Here is a 19,618-nt window from a genome sequence, read left to right on the forward strand (position 1 = left end):
AGTGCTAGCAGTAGATTCTATAGTGCTAGCAGTGTTAGCTCCTCTAAGTGTTGATGGGCTGTGGGTAGTCTTAGCATACCTTGGATCTTGATAATCCTGTGATATTGTTGTCTGATTAGGCTTGATAGGGGGTCGAACAGCGCCCCGAGTGGTCCGAGAGGGGCTTGGAGTGAAATGGGGGACTCCCGGTCGCAGCAGACGATGATGTGTTGGATTTGCATGTGTGTGGTAGCTACCATCATGGTGTGTCGGCGATCTGGGCCCTTCATGTTTGTTAGCTGCGTGGCTAGCACTCCTGTGCCTCTTCGCCTTGGATTCCACACACAAGGGAGAGAAAGTTCCCAGTGGTTCAAAACTGTTTCTGAGTGTGACAGGAGGAGAGGTGATGCGGGAAGAGTTTCTGCCTCGCTTTTTTTGCTGTTTATCCTTGGTGACAGTCCCATCTCTGATGAAGGTAGAAGCGGCGCTAGGCCCCTTTGGTTTAGCGCCGAGAGCAGGCCATGACTCATCCGGTCCAACGGCCGGTGGAGAGAAAGCTGGTTCCAAGGGTGGCTCATTGGCAGGTAGCTTAGCCTCCGGGCTAGGTAGCATGGAATCTATGAAGTCTTCGGTCTCTCTGATATCTAAGAGGGTTCTGACTCTTAGCTCCAGTTCGACTATCCTCTGAGTAAGTTGTTTGCAGTCATTACAAGCCATAGTTCTACAGGGAACAAGCTTTAGTTGGCTTGCCTGTGGTCAGTCTTGGAGGGCAGCCAAAAATACTTCTGTCCTCCTTGGGCTTCAGTCCTCTCAGGTTGTTCTTTTTTGTAGTATTTGATTTTGAGTAATATCTTCAAAAACTATCCAAATGATTGAAACTTCAGAGCATTTCTCCGTGAATAACTAGACAATACGATAGAAGCCAAGCAGGGAAGCAAGCAGGGAAGGTCAGGGGGAGGAGAGGGAAAGAAAATGTGACTGCCTTCGTTGAGAGCGATAGAGAGTGTGATACTCTACAGGTGGTCGATGTCGAAGGCCAGAATGTGACTCTGCCGTGCAGATACGATGCCTCGTATTACAGAGTTCTGCACATGTTCTGGGGGAGAAGAGCGCTGATGCTGCATTACTGCAGCTGGATCATAGTGGTGATGGCTCTCAAACAAACTATAAAAATGTAATTAGTACCAATCTATTGTTACGGCCCTTTCTGAACCTGCACGCTTATGAGAACACAACAGGGGAGACAACACAAACTGCAACACTGGCTGTCACCACGGCAACTCCGTAACATCAATATACAAGTAGGTTGTAAAAAATACAAAAAGTACCAATGAAATAAATATTGAAAACATGGAGTGGATGAATATGGACAGTTTCTGCATGTATACAAGTCTAGATACATTATATACAGTGTGCAAGATTGATATTGACAAGTGACAGTGCATGATATACATTAAAAACATATTTTCAACTAAAAAATATTCCTACTGGAGTGGATGTTTTGGTTTTCACTGTATGACTGATTTAAGTATTCATCATTCAGTGAAGACTGAAATAAACTGTTCTTATGGCTGGTTGTTTTGGCGTACACTGCTTGTAGTGTCTACCAGAGGAAAGAAGTTGGAACAGGTTTTTGGGAGGGGGGGGGGGGGTGAAGCTCGCGATAGGTTTTTGGAAAAGTTGGCAGCCCTGTAAATAATGTATGACTATCATGTGGGCCGGAGTATGGGTCCGTTAATTCTGTTTGCAGAGACCGCACAGAGGCCGGTGCGTGTCCACTACAGCGGAGCGGGCAGGCGGCGCGTCGGCGTCGGCTTACAATTCTATTTCAATGAAACCGGGTGACGCCCGTTAGACCATATTCAAAACGAAAGTGAAATGTTTGTAGGGATCCATTTTGCGTTGACAGAAGGTTTAAAGTATTTTAAGTAAGTAATTTAAAATAATCTTCCAGAATAATGTAGCACAGAGAGAGATCCACATAACCTGTGTTAGATAATTGTGATAAGTTATTGGTTATATATATATATATTTTTCTGAAAGGCGGTATATTCGGTGTAATACACGATACAATTGGAGGAAGCACGTTTTAAAGTTGTGCAACCCGTGTTGAAAAACGCAAAATTGAGCCGTAATATTGTTTTGTCAGTTTAGGAACTCAAAATATACCTTTCCTTTTGTTATAGTTATGCACCTATAACTTTATTTGCTAACAGTAACTAGAATGACAATATTCCTGTGGTCGTTCACGTTCGTTCAGGCCCAAGCCCGGGGGTCAAAATATATTAATTAAATAAGGCAGTGTGGTTGTTAAGTTACTAGATCCAGACCACGTCCACTACAGAGGACTTGAGTGTCTGGGACTTGGGAGAAGATATATACAAGGATTAGGGTTCACGTCAATGTTTATGTAACATGTAGATATTCCTCTCTGCCAGCAGGTGGCATAACATTACAGAAAGTCAGAAAATGACCTGAATTCCCTCTGCTCTTATGTGTCAAACCACACTCAGCAAGGCCTTGGTCCAGATTGAGATCCTACTGATCCTAGATCAAGGCTTAATAACAGAGTTGATGATTCTGGTGTGTCCTTAAATACACACCATGAACGGAGCTCCAAGCCTTGTCCCTCACTAGACATCTGTGGCTGTAAAGCTCCATACAGTGAACATTGTTGTAGTGCGCAATCCACTTAAACACTTAAAACAATATATTTTTTTTTTTATTAGACTCCCCCTTTCCCCATGCCAAAGAGAATCAATCAGGAATATTTATATAATCATAAAGAACAAGGCCCAGTCTCCAAAATTAATTACTAACTAGTTTCAAGCTGCTCCTTCCTTCAGGTAACACTGGTGTTGTTTGTTCCCACTTCTACAGGTCTGGCTGTGCTGTGACTCTCTTGGTGCTGCCCTCGAGGAGAACTACTGCCTCTAAATGAGTCTGTCTGGGGAGATAGAGGAAGGGGGCCCTGCCTCTAAAATTAGTCTCTCTGGGGAGACTGAAAACACAGTCAAAAGGTACGAGTCAAAAGGAGATGAAATGTCTCTTCTGTTACTCTTTGTGACAAAGTGAATTGGGTAAATAGTAGTAGGTAAGTAAATGGTTAATTCAGCATGTGAGTGTCTTGACATAAATACGTATATATAAACAACAATGTGAGGTTTATCACATTATCCAGCTGTATTCAACCATCTCAAATGTTTGTACTTGTGAAATCCTATTGGAACATGTCAGCTATTTTAATCATTATGCCTATGGATACATGGTTGGGTTTGATTAGCTACATTGTTACTCTATAGCTGCTGTATGTCTTTACAGGATCAAGCATCAGAGACCAGCCTCACCTGTACCCAGCTGTGTATCCATGAAGAGTGACAGGTCTATAGAACCCCCATTCAACTTCAGAGAAGGAGATCTTACCACTGAGTCAGGGTAGGAACTAAAGTCTGCTGCAGCCATGTTCACAATTATCAATATTTTTCAAGAAATATTTTCCTTTATGTGTAAGAATGTTCTGTACCATTAACTGTATCTGTTCTTCCCAGAAATGATCAGTATTCAGATAGAAACAGGAAGTGGGTGGGGCTTACAACAAATGTAGTTCAATTAGTGTTTTGTGACCATTCAAGTGTTTTTTTCTTTTCTTTAATAGGGTAAAGCTGTTCCAAATGCAAGACAATAGAGTAGACTTTAAATTCAAATATTTGAAAAGTAAATATGTAATGAGTATATTAACCCAACTGTCCTACTGATTGAACCACCCTTTATCCAATATTCTCTTTAATTCTTTGTGTTTTTCTTTCTTTCTTTCTAAACAAATCCATTCTTAAAGTTTTGAATAATGTTTGAATAATGTTTGCCTAGTAAAATATGGTTATAGATGTATAACATTTCTTAACCCCACCAACCCCCTCCTCAACTAGGCAACTTGAGTGTTCAATTATACAATAGTGAAGTAGTCATGAGTGTACATGTTTAAGTCTTGAGTAGTCATAAACCAAAAATTCAATGTATCTTCAGATTAGTTGTCCTATGATGGGAGTCTCCCCTTCGATAGAACCACATTGCCAATGACAATCCAATTTCTAGTACAGTAAATGGTTAATTCAGTGTTATATATGTTATGTTATATGTTATATATGTTAATACATATATATAAAAGAACAATGTATTCAACCATCTCAAATGTTTGTACTTGTGAAATCCTATTGGAACATGTCAGCTATTTTAATCATTATGCCTATGGAGAGGGGAGTAAGGTGGCTGAGCGGTTAGGGAATCGGGCTAGTAATCTGAAGGTTGCCAGTTCGATTCCCGGTCATGCCAACTGACATTGTGTCCTTGGGCAAGGCACTTCACCCTACTTGCCTCGGGGGAATGTCCCTGTACTTACTGTAAGTCGCTCTGGATAAGAGCGTCTGCTAAATGACTAAATGTAAATGGATGCATGGTTGGGTTTGATAAGCTACATTTTTACTCTATAGCTGCTGTATGTGTTTACAGGATCAAGCATCAGAGACCAGCCTCACCTGTACCCAGCTGTGTGTCCATGAAGAGTGACTGGTCTATGGAAACCCCATTAAACTTCAGAAAAGGAGATCTTACCACTGAATCAGGGTAGGAACTAAAGTCTGCTGCAGCCATGTTCACAATTATCAATATTTTTCAGGAAATATTTTCCTTTCTGTAAAAAGTTGTGTGGAGGGAGATGGCAGCTTTGAAATTACCTGTCTGTGTGCGTTTACACGTGCGTGTTATGCAAGCTAAAAGAATACTGTTGTACAACATATCGACAGAAAGAAGGAACCCCCCAAATGATGTTAAACAGGCTGACCATTACTCAAACAGGCTGACCATTACTCAAACATGCTGACCATTACTCAAACAGGCTGACCATTACTTAAACATGCTGACCATTACTCAAACAGGCTGACCATTACTCAAACAGGCTGACCATTACTCAAACAGGCTGACCATTACTTAAACATGCTTACCGTTCCCTTTATTCCGATTGTAAAGATTGTTTACTTAGCAAGTAAGCTAAACAGATGTCAAACTCCATATTGTGTTGGAACCAGGGTCAAACTCCATATTCTAACTTTCCACTCCAAACTGAAGAAGTCGTGTTACACTCCAAGACGCACGCACGCACACACACACGAGAACTTTAGGATGAAAGGAGACTGACAGTTCCTCAGACATCAGACAACTTTGTATCACCATAGACTTGTCTCCTTGCTGCAAGCAATTCAATCTTTCTTGACTCCATAGTTTCTGTGCACTACTTGAGAAAAGATTTTCCTGACAGTGTGAGGCCCACCCCACCAAAATACGTATTTGTAAAAGAACAGTGTGATGTTTATCACAACCTTGAACCTGGAGAGATACCATCCTGTAGGTTTATATTCCAACCCTGCTATTGAGAGATACCCTCTTGTAGGTTACACTCCAACCCTGCTCCTGAAAAGATACTCTCCTGTAGACACAAACACCATCTCTAACTAACCTGAATGTGAGTTTAGAACACAGACGTCCCCTCCTAGTGGAAGCCTTCAGTTAAACCAGTTCAGCTGTGCTGTGTATTTGTGTCTCTGTGTGTGAGAGACTGGTGTTCATATGGGATCATGTCTCTGCAGTAAGAGGAGCAGAGCTGTCCTGGCAGAGGACCAGTCCAGGTGTGGGGTGTGTGAGCAGGTGCTGAGGGATCCAGTCTCCCCCCCCTGTGGACACAGGGTCTGCAGAGCCTGCATCTCTTCATCCTGGCAGCAGCCTGGTCCATCAGCAGACCACACCTGCCCACAGTGTGGAAAGAGTCCCAGAACACAAACTGGACTGCTGCCACCTGGACAACAGGACACTGACACCAGTACGAGCTTCACTTCATCTTTACACAACATTGTTTACATCTCTGGTCATTTCAGTACTTTGTTGTGACTGTTAGTATTAATGTAAAGATAATGAACTCATTGTTCTTCCATAGTTGCGAGTGGACTCCAAAAATTGCTAGGGACTCATAAAGCCACGATGAAGAGCAAGTTTGAACATGTGATTGAAGGCATTATGACATCAGATAATGCCATCCTCCTCACCAGTATCTACACTGAGCTGTACATCACAGAGGGAGACAGTGAAGGGGTTAATAATGAACATGAGGTCTGGCAGCTTGAGACGGCATCCAGGATACGAATCACACACGACACGCCCATCAACTGCAATGACATCTTCCAGCTCCTACCTGGCCAAGAGAGACTGGTCAGGACTGTGCTGACGAAGGGCATCGCTGGCATCGGAAAAACCGTCTCTGTGCAGAAGTTCCTCCTAGACTGGGCTGAAGGGAAGGCAAATCACGAGGTGGATGTGATGTTTGTGCTTCCTTTCCGGGAGCTGAATCTGATCAAAGATGTCCGGTACAGTCTCCTTCAACTGCTGAGAGATTTCCACCCAGAACTTCACATGGAGGATGGAGAGATCCTCGCTGTCTCTAAAGCCATTTTCATCTTTGATGGTCTGGATGAGAGCCGACTCCCTCTAGACTTCAGAAGAAACCAGAGATGGTGTGATGTCACTGAGTCCACCTCAGTGGATGTGCTGCTGACCAACCTGATCAGAGGAAACCTGCTTCCCTCTGCTCTCATCTGGATCACCACTCGACCTGCAGCAGCCAATCAGATCCCTTCTGAGTGTTTTGACCTGGTGACAGAGGTACGAGGGTTCAGTGATGCTCAGAAGGAGGACTACATCATGAAGAGATGCAGTGATGAGATCCTGGCCAGGAGAATCATCTCACACATCAAGACATCAAGGACACTCTACATCATGTGCCACATTCCAGTCTTCTCCAGCATGTGTGTGACAGTCATGGAGCACATGCTGAGAACAGATAGCACAGGAGAGATGCCCCAGACCCTGACTGAGATGTACACACACTTCCTGCTCATTCAGACCAAGATGAAGAACCAGAAGTATCAAGAAGGGAACGGGACCAATGAAGAGGAGCTCTTGAGGTCCGACCAGGAAGTTCTCCTGAAGCTGGGGAAGCTGGCGTTTGAACATCTGGAGAAAGGCAACCTGCTGTTCTACCAGGAAGACCTGGAAGAGTGCGGCCTCCATGTCCAAGAGGCATCGGTGTACTCTGGAGTGTGCACGGCCATCTTCAAAGAAGAGTCTGTGCTTTTTCAGAGGGTGGTGTACTGCTTTGTGCACCTGAGCATTCAGGAGTTTCTCTCGGCAGTCTACATGTTACATTGTTACGCAACCAACAACATGGAAGCACTGAGGCCATTCCTACGAGGGAATGCTGACGCTATACCTGAGAATCTATCTTTGGAAGACCTGCTGAAGGGGGCAGTAGACAAAGCTTTGCGGAGTAAGAATGGACACCTGGACCTCTTTGTCCGCTTCCTCCACGGCCTCTCACTGGAGTCCAATCAGAATCTGTTAGGAGGCCTGCTGACTCAGACCCAGAGGAGTCCAGAGAGCCTGCAGAAGACAATCAAATCCCTCAAGGTGATGCAGAAGAAGAACATCTCCCCAGAGAGGTGCATCAATCTCTTCCACTGCTTGATGGAGATGAAAGACCATTCAGTACAGCAGGAGATCCAAGCATACTTGAAGGAGAAGAAATCATCCAAGGCCCTGTCTCTAGCCCACTGCTCAGCACTGGCCTACATGCTGCAGATGTCAGAGGAGGTTCTGGATGAGTTTGACCTGCAGAAATACAACACATCAGAGGAGGGGCGCAGAAGACTGCTTCCAGCTGTGAAGATCTGCAGAAAAGCTGTGTAAGTAGTGATGTAAACATGCCATTTACATGTCAACTATACACATTTAGTCAAATGTACAAACACTTTACTGTCTTATGTTAAACATGTCTTTGTGAAGCACATACAGTTGTTTCATGGTTATTATGTAACAACAAACTCTGTGGATGTAAACTCACTGATGCATCATGGGAAGTGGTGTTCTCAGCCCTCACCTCAAACCCCTCCCATCTGAGAGAGCTGGACCTGAGGAACTCTGGCCTGCAGGATCCAGGAGTGAAGCTGCTCTCTGCTGCAGTGGAGAATCCAAACTGCAAACTGCAGACTCTGAGGTCTGTATTCATTCATTTATTATGTTTCAATGATTTAATTAAGAATGAACACGCATCACATTTCCTGTAATAATATGACATGATTTACTCCCTCTTAATTCTAATAAGTGTGTAAGTTTATAAGATGATGAACTCAACAAACTCTCTGGATGAATAAAGTACTTGTTTATACAGCTTTCTTTGTTCATTTTAGCCACTAGAGGGAGCAGTGAGCTGCAGTTGTGGATAGTATGTCCAGAAATAAAGCCAAGTCACTCATTTAGTGGCAGAATGTTATATCTACAAAATTATTTTAGATATACTATAAGTTTAGCTAGCTTGCAAATCCTGAGGATAGCCTACTGTAGCAGACCTTTCTACGTGACAACGGACAAGGGTGTTTTGTCCCTCGGGAGTTGCCGTAGGCTTAACCCTTACCTTTAGCTCTACAAAAAAAATGTGATCTTTCTTTTTTGAAAGATTGTGGAAGTTATTGTGGAATTCATGCATCACATTTGATTTTCAGCTTGTTTTGTCTTGGTTGTAATTTTACAACGTTGGGTCAAAATGGTAGCTAAAATAGCAATTGCACCTTGCACTCTACATGGAGACATTACACTTTTCGAATGTTCAGATACAGGATAAATACTTACAGAAATATAATGTATTTGATGATTCACATCATCAAATACATTATTATATCAGACAACAGTCATTCGAGTGATGAGGAGGTGGTTGAAAATGTTGAGGAAGTGAAAAAACAGAATCAGAGACCCACTGATTGTCCAACTAATGATGATGGTAAGGACATCGAGCAAACTAACACAAGTCAACCAAACCACAACATATGCGCTGTCAATTGGTATGACAACAGAGCAGTCACACTTGTGTCATCCTTTGCTGGCATTGATCCTGTGCAAAAGATTCAACGCTGGAACAAAGCCACCAAATCCTACATTGAAGTGGAGAGACCTCATATTTTGGGTGCAGACAACAAATACATGGGCGGTGTAGATTTGATGGACTCATTTGGAGCCAAATACAAGTTCCTCATGAAATTGCACCACTGATACAGTTACATCTTCTGGCACACTATTATCATTGCTGTGATCAACGCCTGTCTCCTCTACAAACGGGACTGTAAGGCTCTCAATATTCCCAAGACAAAGATGTTGAACAGGAGACTGTTTCAGGCGCAACTAGCTTCCTCTCATCCTGACAAACACAGCTGTCAACACACCAAGGAGAGGGCGGCCCTCTTCAGCCAGTGGGAGCCCTTTGACGTCGATAACTGTGGCACCTCAGAGACCTGTGACTGCTCAGAAGAGACCATCCTCAGGTAATGGGGGTCCACCAAATGGGGTCCCAGCCAAGAGGGCAAGTGAACCACAAACGGATGTGCGCAGGGACATGGTTGCACATTTCCAGTGAAGACAACGAGAGGACGCTGCAGACACTGCATGAAAGGATATTCTAATACGCTCTGCAGAAAGTGCAATCTCCGTCTCTGCTTTTCAGAGGAAAGGAACTGCTTTTGGGACTACCATTGCACGTGAACAATGGACCCCGGGGTCTTTGAAGTTTTCATTCTATTTATCCAGTTTTCTGATTCATCAAAATATGACTGTTGGGTGATTATTATTAATGAAATGTACTGTTATAGTGCTATGTAAGCAATTCACACCCCAAATTAACCATTAACTTAATACGCCCCCGTTCAAGTGTTGAGTTAAGCAATAAGCCCTGCGAGTCCGTGTTTTGCGCTGATTTTAGAACAGGTAAGGGGAGTTGTTTGTCACTGGCATTGTGACTAACAACTCCCCTTACCTGTTCTAAAATCAGCGCAAAACACTGACTCGCGGGGCTTATTGCTTTTCTAAAACTGTTACTACAAATATTTGATATTTCATAAATAAAGACAATTACATTTAAGAAACAAAATAGTTTAATAATAAACCGTCATTCTTCCGCCACTACAAAGTATAGTTCCTACATAAATCGTTGCCACAGATTGAAAACAGCGGACCCACATCGTCTGCTTTATAGTGCCGGCTTAATTCCTTGCCTCGATTTCAGCCTGTCTTCTCTGCTTGCTAGGTCTTTTTAAACTCTCCTCTATTCTGTCAGTCTCCCACCACTCTTCAAACGTACAGCCCACCCATCAGTTTTAGAACATTAAATTAGCTGCACGCAGCTAATTGCAGCAAAAGTGGCTTGAGAAAATGCCACTTTTTTGTTCTATAACCGGACTATAACCACTTCGAAGTATAAGCCGCACAAGGAAACTGTAAAATCGGAGTACAAGCTGTGGCTTATTTTCCGAAAATTACGGTATTGTGACTGGCCTCACAATGGGATGGGAAACTCAGGTTCAGACATCTACAATGTTCAGCTAATGGCAACAGTTTAAACAAAGTTAGTCTGAATGTAATCAACATGACTTATTATTTCGAATTCTAAAGATATTGCCAGAAGTTGTTATAAATTGCTCAAGTTCCATAGTGACCATAAGACCTGTTTCAAGTTAGTGCTGCTGTTTGTAATCCTGTAATGATCCTTCTAGGTTGCCAGGCTGTCATCTCACAGAGGAAGGCTGGGCTTCTCTGGCTTCAGCTCTGAAATCAAACCTCTCCCCTCTGAGAGATCTGGATCTGAGCAACAGTGACCTGAGGGACTCAGGCATGAAGCTGCTCTCTGCTGTACTAGAGGATCCAATCTGCAAACTGGAGACACTGAGGTCTGGATTGATTCATTTATTATGTAAAAATTCTTGAATTAAGAATAAATAAAAATCACATTTCCTATAGTGAGACTAGGTGATTTGCTCCCTCTTAATTCTAATAAGTGTGTAAGTTTATAAGATGATGAACTCTACAGATTCTTTGGATGAATAAAGTACTTGTTTATATAGCCGTCATTGTTCATTTTAGCCACTAGAGGAAGCATTGTTTATTGTTAAACAATTGTTTACGTATTGTTAAAAGGATCCCCATTAGCTGTCACCAAAGTGGGACGAGCTAATCTTCCTGGGGTCCAACAAAAAGAAAACAAATAAAAATTACTTAACAATGATCATCTAAAAGCAGAAACATTGTAGCCATCATTAGAAACATCACCAGGGAGCAGTGTGCTGCTGTTATTGTGACTGGCCTCACAATGGGATGGGAAGCTCATGTTCAGACATCTCCAATGTTCAGCTAATGGCAACAGTTTAAACAAAGCTAGTCTGAATGTAATAAACATGCCTTAATATTTCTAATTCTAAAGATATTGCCCAAAGTTGTTATAAATTGCTCAAGTTCCATAGTGACCATAAGACCTGTTTCAGGTTAGTGCTGTTTGTAATCCTGTAATGATACTTCTACAGGTTGCCAGACTGTCACATCACAGAGGAAGGCTGTGCTTCTCTGGCTTCAGCTCTGAAGTCAAACCCCTCCCTTCTGAGAGATCTGGATCTAAGCAGCAGTGACCTGAGGGACTCAGGCATGAAGCTGCTCTCTGCTGTACTGGAGGATCCATTCTGCAAACTGGAGACACTGAGGTCTGGATTCATTCATTTATTATGTTTAAATTCTTGAAGTAAGAATGAATACTGGTCACATTTCCCAGGCATGTGCACAGATAGACCCTAGTGGTGCTCAAGCACCTGCCTGCCCTTTTGCCCTGGATGAGAAAAGTGCCCCTTCTGCTGGAGACACATTTTTTCTTCATTTATCAATATTTAAGAATACAAATTACTCTCTCTGTCATCTATTCCCCCCAAATGCATTTTGATATCTGATGGGGCATTTATTTGAGTTCTTGTGAGAATTTCGCCCCAACATGCTCTGCGGCGCTCACAAGCCCCCGCCGCGCCCCTCCCTCCTCCTCCACTTAGTGCTCATGCAGTGCTGAGCGCCAGGTCAAACGGCTGCAGCCTACTTCTTCTCTGACCTGCAGCATCAGACACACAGCTCATGATGGTGTTTGTCCCCCTGCAGCATCAGACACACAGGTCATGATGGTGTTTGTCCCCCTGCAGCATCAGACACACAGGTCATGATGGTGTTTGTCCCCCTGCAGCATCAGACACACAGGTCATGATGGTGTTTGTCCCCATGCAGCATCAGACACACAGGTCATGATGGTGTTTGTCCCCATGCAGCATCAGACACACAGGTCATGATGGTGTTTGTCCCCATGCAGCATCAGACACACAGGTCATGATGGTGTTTGTCCCCCTGCAGCATCAGACACACAGGTCATGATGGTGTTTGTCCCCATGCAGCATCAGACACACAGGTCATGATGGTGTTTGTCCCCTTGCTGCATCAGACACACAGGTCATGATGGTGTTTGTCCCCCTGCAGCATCAGACACACAGGTCATGATGGTGTTTGTCCCCCTGCAGCATCAGACACACAGGTCATGATGGTGTTTGTCCCCCTGCAGCATCAGACACACAGGTCATGATGGTGTTTGTCCCCATGCAGCATCAGACACACAGGTCATGATGGTGTTTGTCCCCCTGCAGCATCAGACACACAGGTCATGATGGTGTTTGTCCCCCTGCAGCATCAGACACACAGGTCATGATGGTGTTTGTCCCCCGACGTTGTTTGGTGGTAAATTAACCACAACATTAGCGCCGGTGAAAACATTACATCGCAATATATAAACAAACAAAAAACTCACGAAATCCGTGATTTTAAAGCCTTGTCCAGCTGTTTACTGACGTTTGTCATGTTTAATGAAGAGAGAGAGGGAGAGAGATACAGGCAGGCAGGCATCATTTATTATTATAATTTTTATTTTCATACATATGTTTGACAATGGGTGCCCTTTTTTGTAGTTTGAGCACCTGCCCCCCAAAATGTCTGTGCACGTGCCTGACATTTCCTATAATGAGATAGGTGATAAGTGATTTTGTCCCTCTTAATTCTAATAAGTGTGTATGTTTATAAGATGATGAACTCTACAGACTCTGGATGAATAAAGTACTTGTTTATTTTGTCGGATGTTTATACAGCCGTCATTGTTCGTTTTAGCCACTAGAGAGAGCAGTGTGCTGCTGTTATTGTGACTGGCCTCACAATTGGATGGGAAGCGGTAAAATAGATGTGATGAGTGGCACATAACGTGAGCTAACATGGCATTTAATTTTGTTTGAGTTTTAACTTGTCCAGAGGGGAAAGTCAATTTCTCTTTCATTTACCCTACAAAAACATCCACTTGTCGCAGACAAGCCTTAATGTCGAGCCCTGAATAAGGGGGAGCTGCAATTACCTTGTCTACTTGAATCTGGTTTGAATTCGTCGGATTACGTGATCTAGAATTGGCCTTTATGGAACCGCTATAACCATGACAAATTTGTTAGGTTCATTTAAATCAGGTTTGGGACTTAAATCATTTAAATCATTTTTTGTGGTCTTTATGGAACAGGCTTCTGGTCCTGAGGTTCCATAGAACTACTACCACCAAACTGAACACAAACAAAACCTTCCTGAACTGGGGGAAAGGGTCACTCTGTCTAATGAGGGGGAGGTGCAGCTATGACAGCACCTGCCAAATGAACCCCTCTGTGCTGACTCACTCTGGAGGCTTTCTACAGGCTGTCAGGCTGTCTGGTCACAGAGGAAGGCTGTGCTTCTCTGGCCTCAGCTCTGAGGTCCAACCCCTTCCACCTGAGGGAACTGGACCTGAGCTACAATCATCCAGGAGAAAAAGGATTGAAGCTGCTCTCTGCTGGACTGGAGGATCCTCACTGCAGACTGGAGAAACTCAAGTAAGGAGATGTTTGTTTTTTATATACCTCTTTAAGTAATGTTGCAACACTGAATATATATCTAATTACGTTAATAGGCCTTGCATTTCATAATGATACAATTAAAATCTGCATGTTTACTATATAATCTACAATATGGTGCAACTATGATTGTTCGTTCGGTCGTTATCTGCCGCTTGTCCGGGGGTCGGGTCGCGGGGGCAGCAACCTAAGCAGGGAGGCCCAGACTTCCCTCTCCCCGGCCACTTCCACCAGCTCTTCCTGGGGGAACCCGAGGTGTTCCCAGGCCAGCCGAGAGACATAGTCCCTCCAGCGTGTCCTGGAACACCTCACCAGGGAGGCGTCCAGGAGGCATCCTGATCAGATGCCCGAGCCACCTCAGCTGGCTCCTATCGACTATGATTGTAGCTACAATCATAATTGTATTTCCAGGGGTCTGTTTTCCATGCAGAGCTAACCTGGTATTTACTGAACATCTCACTGTTAGTCTGTGCTGTGGAGGGTGATGGACCCTCCTTCTCGTAATGTCCAGTCATGCTCTGTTAAAAAGGAGAAGAATGTGCCAGTTGATTTACCATTCATTGTTTTTTCTCATCTCTTCAATGTACATGTCAAACTCATAATTCCACACAAGAATATCAAAACAATGTACATGGGGAGAGAACAGTGTAGCTGTGTAGTTAGAATTGAACTAAGTCAGATCAGCTGTTCTGGAACCGATAACTCTGAGCTTCCCATCTCAGGGTTCATCAAGTCAGAGTTCAGGGTTAGGCTCAGAGTTTGTAAAACCTGTTTTCTGGAATACACCTCTGATGATGAGATAAAAACAGCATGTTTACTTAGAAAGTCAGTTGCTAAGTCACTTATCAACAGTTGAAGTGTATTTACATCATTCCTCTGCTTATCCCTACAGTGTGGATCATGGTGGAGAGTGTAGGATCAAACCTGGCCTTAGGAGATGTGAGTATTGACTGCTACTTGGTTCTAGTACACAAGGTCATACAAGGGACAATACCATTAGTGACTTGGACACTGTCAAAAATGGACACACACACTGTAAACACTACTTTTAGAAGCAGTAATTTAACACAATTATCCACATCAATACTGTGTGTGCTATGTCCCCTCTCTTCACCCTCCCTTCCCCTGTCCCCCTCCCCTCTCTCCTACACCTCTCCCTCCCCTCCTCTCCTCTCCTCCCCTCTCCTCACTTCCCACCCCTCCCTTCTCCCATCCTCCTCCCCTCTCCCTTACCCTCACATCTCCTCTCTTCTCCTCTTCTCCTGCCCCCCTCCTCTCCTTCTCCTCTCCTGTCCTCAACCCCTCTCTTCTTCCCTTCCCATGTCATCTCCCTGCTCTCCTCCTCCCCTCTCCTCTCCATCCCTCTCTTCCCTCCTCTGGATGGTTGGTTGAGAGAGAGAGAGAGAGAGAGAGAGAGAGAGAGAGAGAGAGAGAGAGAGAGAGAGAGAGAGAGAGAGAGAGAGAGAGAGAAGGATGAGGGGAGAAAGGGAAAGAGAGGAGGAGTGGAGGAAAGAGGAGAGAAGGGTGGGATAGAGAGAGAAAGAAAAAGGGGGATGAAATGGAATGTGGAGGGAACATGAGGAGGATAGAAAGATGGAGGGATAGGGGGGCAGATCCCTCCCTCTCCTCTCCATGAGAGGCTGTCTAGTGCCAAACTACTGAAACACTTGCTCATACACATACACTCATCACTTGTGCTTTACTACTATTATACTGATGTCATACCAATGCATCCTGAATTAACACATTAAAATAAGTCATTTTAATGAGTAATTCATTCATTTGGGAGAGTATAAGGATCTGGACTGATGACTGGATGTGTATGAGTGTTTCATGGGGTAGCACAAGTGATGAGTGTATGTACACAGCCTCTCATAGATCCCACACTCTCCTCTCCCTCACCACTCCCCTCTCCTCCTGTCCTCTCTTCCTCCACCTTCCGTCCCCTCTCTTCTCCTCCTCTTTCTCCTTCCCTGCCCTCCCGTCCCCTCTCTCCTCATCTCCTACAGTGCTCTCTTCTCCTACTTCCCTCTCCTCTCTTCTTCTTTCCTTGTCCTCTCTCCCCCTCTCCTTTCTCATTTCCTTACCTCACCTCCCCTTCTCTCCTTTCCCCTCCCTTCGCCCCTTCTCTGTCCTCCCCCCGCCCTCCCTCCTCCACCCCTCCCTTCTCCCCTCTCCACTCCTCCATTCTCCCCTCCACTCCCTCCCTCGCTCTCCTCCTGTCCTCCCCCCCGCCCCTCCCCTCCCTCACCCAGTGTCTGGTCTAAGCTCCAGTAGCTGGTGTGTGTGTGTGTTCCCTCTTCTCTCCGCTCTCTGCTCTCTTTAGTTACCATTCATTGAGATGATGGGATGGAGATCCAGAGAGAGAGAGGAGGAGAGAGAGAGAGAGAGGAGGAGAGAGAGGAGGAGATAGAGGGGGAGACCATGGGAACAAAGTGGTTGTAGAGGAACACGGATAGTTGAGAGAGAAGGGAGGATGAGGAGAGAAAAGTAAAGAGTAGAGAGGGGTGGGATAGAGAAAAGGGGGAAAGAAATAAAATGTGAAGGGAACATGAGGAGGATAGAAAGATGGAGTGATGGGGGCATATCAGGGGTGAGGAGATGAGAGAGAGAGTGGGGGGGAGGCAGGAAGAGGGAGACATTCTAATGTGAATTATGATGAGGATCAGTAATATAGAGAGGTTGGAACATAAATAGAGAGGGGGGGGTGGAGAGAGAGTGGGGGGGGAGGAAGAGGAAGAGAGAGAGGGAGGGGGAGAGAGAGAGAGAGAGAGAGAGAGAGATTCCAATGTGAATGATGATGATCAGTAATATATTGTGTCTTGGTCTCCCCCATCAGATGCCTGTGAGCTCACACTGGACCCAAACACAGTACACAGAGACCTCTCTCTGTCTGAGGAGAACAGAAAGGTGACAAGGGGGACAGAGCAGCAGCCGTATCCTGATCACCCAGAGAGATTTGAGGTCCGGTCACAGGTGCTGTGTAGACAGGGTCTGTCTGGGCGCTGTTACTGGGAGGCAGAGTGGAGTGGAAAAGGATGGGTTCGTATAGCAGTGACATATAAAGGAATCAGCAGGAGAGGAGGGAGTAAGGACAGTGTGCTTGGATACAATAGCAAGTCCTGGAGTCTGGAGTGTGGTGTTAACAGGTACTCTGCCTGGCACAATAATAAGAGCGCTGACATACATGTCCCCCCCTCCAGCTCCCACAGAGTAGGAGTGTATCTGGACTGGCCAGCCAGCACTCTGTCCTTCTACAGAGTCTCCTCTGACACACTGACCCACCTGCACACATTCCACAGCACATTCACTGAGCCCCTCTATCCTGGGTTCAGGGTTAGGTATGATTCCTCAGTGTCCCTGTGTCAGGTAGAATAGCCCACACACACTCTCACACACTGTGCTCACATAGATGTTATTGAAGATGGAACTGTATACAGTTGTAATTGATATCCCAGAGTGTTTGTAAATATTGGTGTGTGTTGAATGTTTGTTTTGATTGTTGACAAACAATGACAACAATCCTGTCTTTGATCTCAGTTCCACTGAATGTGATCAACTAAATAGGGTCTGATGGGCAGATTTTCTATGTGCATGAAGCTTGTGTCTTCGGGAGGTCAAGAGGTCACTCCGTGGGCCCCTAGAAGGACACTTATAGATCTGGGAATGCATTCTGTGTAGCTTCTGGAGAACAAGGAAGCAGCTAATAGTCTCCAAACTCAGTTATGACCACATCACCTGGGTGCTGTTTCCCCTGGGCATGTTTGGGTGGTTACTATATCTGTACTGTCCAGCTAATGTATATAATGAACATCTAAGAGACATGTGTCTCACTCATGCCAACCACTCTGCCTGTCGTGGTGACGTGATCCGAGCAGCTCGTCTAATAAACCAAAGTCAACTCTTTTCATTGTGGTGTTTTCCTTGGCCTCTCTTCTGACAGAAAACTCATCATACCAGGGGCCTGTACTACGAATCAAGATTTGGCGTTAGCGAGGTAACTTCAGGTTCAACCCAGGGTTTTCTGTACTACGACGGAGGATCACTTGTTTCCGGGGTAGATCGCCATGGTAACACATGCTGAACGGCTAACCTGGTCGGGAGCAGGTTAAGTTGGAGATCAGAGATCAACCGGTATAAAAGCCCCGCCCACAAACTAATTGTTGAGGATAATGACGTCACCGTTCATAGAAGACCCTGTGGATCTTGGTGCGCGGATAGTGAGAGGTGCGCTCAGAAGAGCCAGAACATCAGAATTAGAAAGGGTTTTAATCGCCATGAAAGTTTGCACAGACAAGCAATTTGCTTTGGCAGGAAGGTGCATACATTAAACATATAGGAATCTTAAAAAATTTAATATGAGATCTAACTATACTAAAGGTACATAGACTAGCAATGCTTAGAATGAAAACTATTTAGAGAAACATTTAGAGACCGACAAATCCCTTTGGCATTCCCTGATGAGTATCTTTATGAAAGATATAGATTGTCAGCTGAGGGAATTACGTATCTTTGCCAGCTTTTTGAGCCGTATGTTGCCAATGTGACACATCGAAGCCGTGCGCTCACAGTCCCACAGACTGTATGCATAGCGTTGCGTTATTTTGCTACGGGTACTTTTATGTAGTGTCATGTTGATATGTTATTCCTATTCACTGGGGTGTCTCCCCTTGACCCATTCTGTTGTCCTTGGGTTGCTTTGACCCATTTTCAAATTATTTCCATATTAGAAATGTGGGTTTCCTTCAACCAAAACATTTCAAACAAAAAAGAACAATGTGTATGGTACCGTACAATGCTCTTCACAAGTTAAATAAATGATAATTTCACTACTTTCATTGAATTTGGATGCTTCATTCACTTTTATAGCATTTTTCAAAAACAATAGGACATTGAAAGAAAGAAATGGTGAAAACCCCCACAAAAGACTCAAAAGGCACAACAAAAAAGCCACAAAAAGGTATAAAAAGACCAAAACGTAGAAAAAGGTTTAACAAATATATCCTCATGTGTTCTCCCTTTCCTAGGAACACAGAAAAAGAATGTCAGTGTAACTAAGTTAAGTGTCATTCATTCAGTCATCTCTTCTCATATTCCAGTTTTTCTATCTCCAGACTTGTTTTTTTTTAATGAAAAGCCTCTTATACTCTACATCGATTTCCAGGGTTCTTTTATACAGGGCCCTCACATTGTCTGCTCCAACCTGAAACAAATAAAGAACATTGTCCCTTTGCAAGGCACACTTGGAAAAAGTTGAAGGTGTCCATTTGACTACTGTGTTTCAAGGTTCGTTGCTTATAATTTGTGTCTTTGTCTTGAAGTGGAGGCCCTAGGCTCAGGGGGAGGAAGACGTTCCTCTTCCTGCTGAGTTTTAACACCATAGCAATGTAATCAATTGTGTCATATTTGAAATGAGCACTTTAAGGACTTGTCTCGTGTTCAGACCACCACCATTAGCAAGTCATTACAGACACTTCAATCACAGCCACACGTTCAAACACTCTCACCATCTGTGTTGCAAGTGGTAAAGAAAACTCAAAAGTGTACCCCCAAAATGCTCTCTGAGCAGGCAGACACAGTTTCCTGATCATCTAGGACCTCCACTTGAGAAAGTAAATGGCATATTTGATCAATATTCAGCAACCACGTATGGCATACATACTGGCGTATGACTATTAGTTTCACTGTTACCTCTGTATGGCACAGTGGGACGACAGTGGGTGGTGGAAGCAACACCACTGTATTACCTGTCACTGCAGAGAATAGTAATACATTTCACT

General features: G+C 44.2%; 1 pseudogene; it reads left to right on the forward strand.

Moving 5' to 3' along the window:
* The first annotated feature begins 1,848 nt into the window (after positions 1-1,848).
* Positions 1,849-17,744, forward strand: LOC136933710 (NACHT, LRR and PYD domains-containing protein 12-like; annotated as a pseudogene).
* The last annotated feature ends 1,874 nt before the right edge of the window (positions 17,745-19,618 follow it).

This window comes from Osmerus mordax, chromosome 25 (genome assembly GCF_038355195.1).
Source record: "Osmerus mordax isolate fOsmMor3 chromosome 25, fOsmMor3.pri, whole genome shotgun sequence".
Classification (NCBI taxonomy): domain Eukaryota; kingdom Metazoa; phylum Chordata; class Actinopteri; order Osmeriformes; family Osmeridae; genus Osmerus; species Osmerus mordax.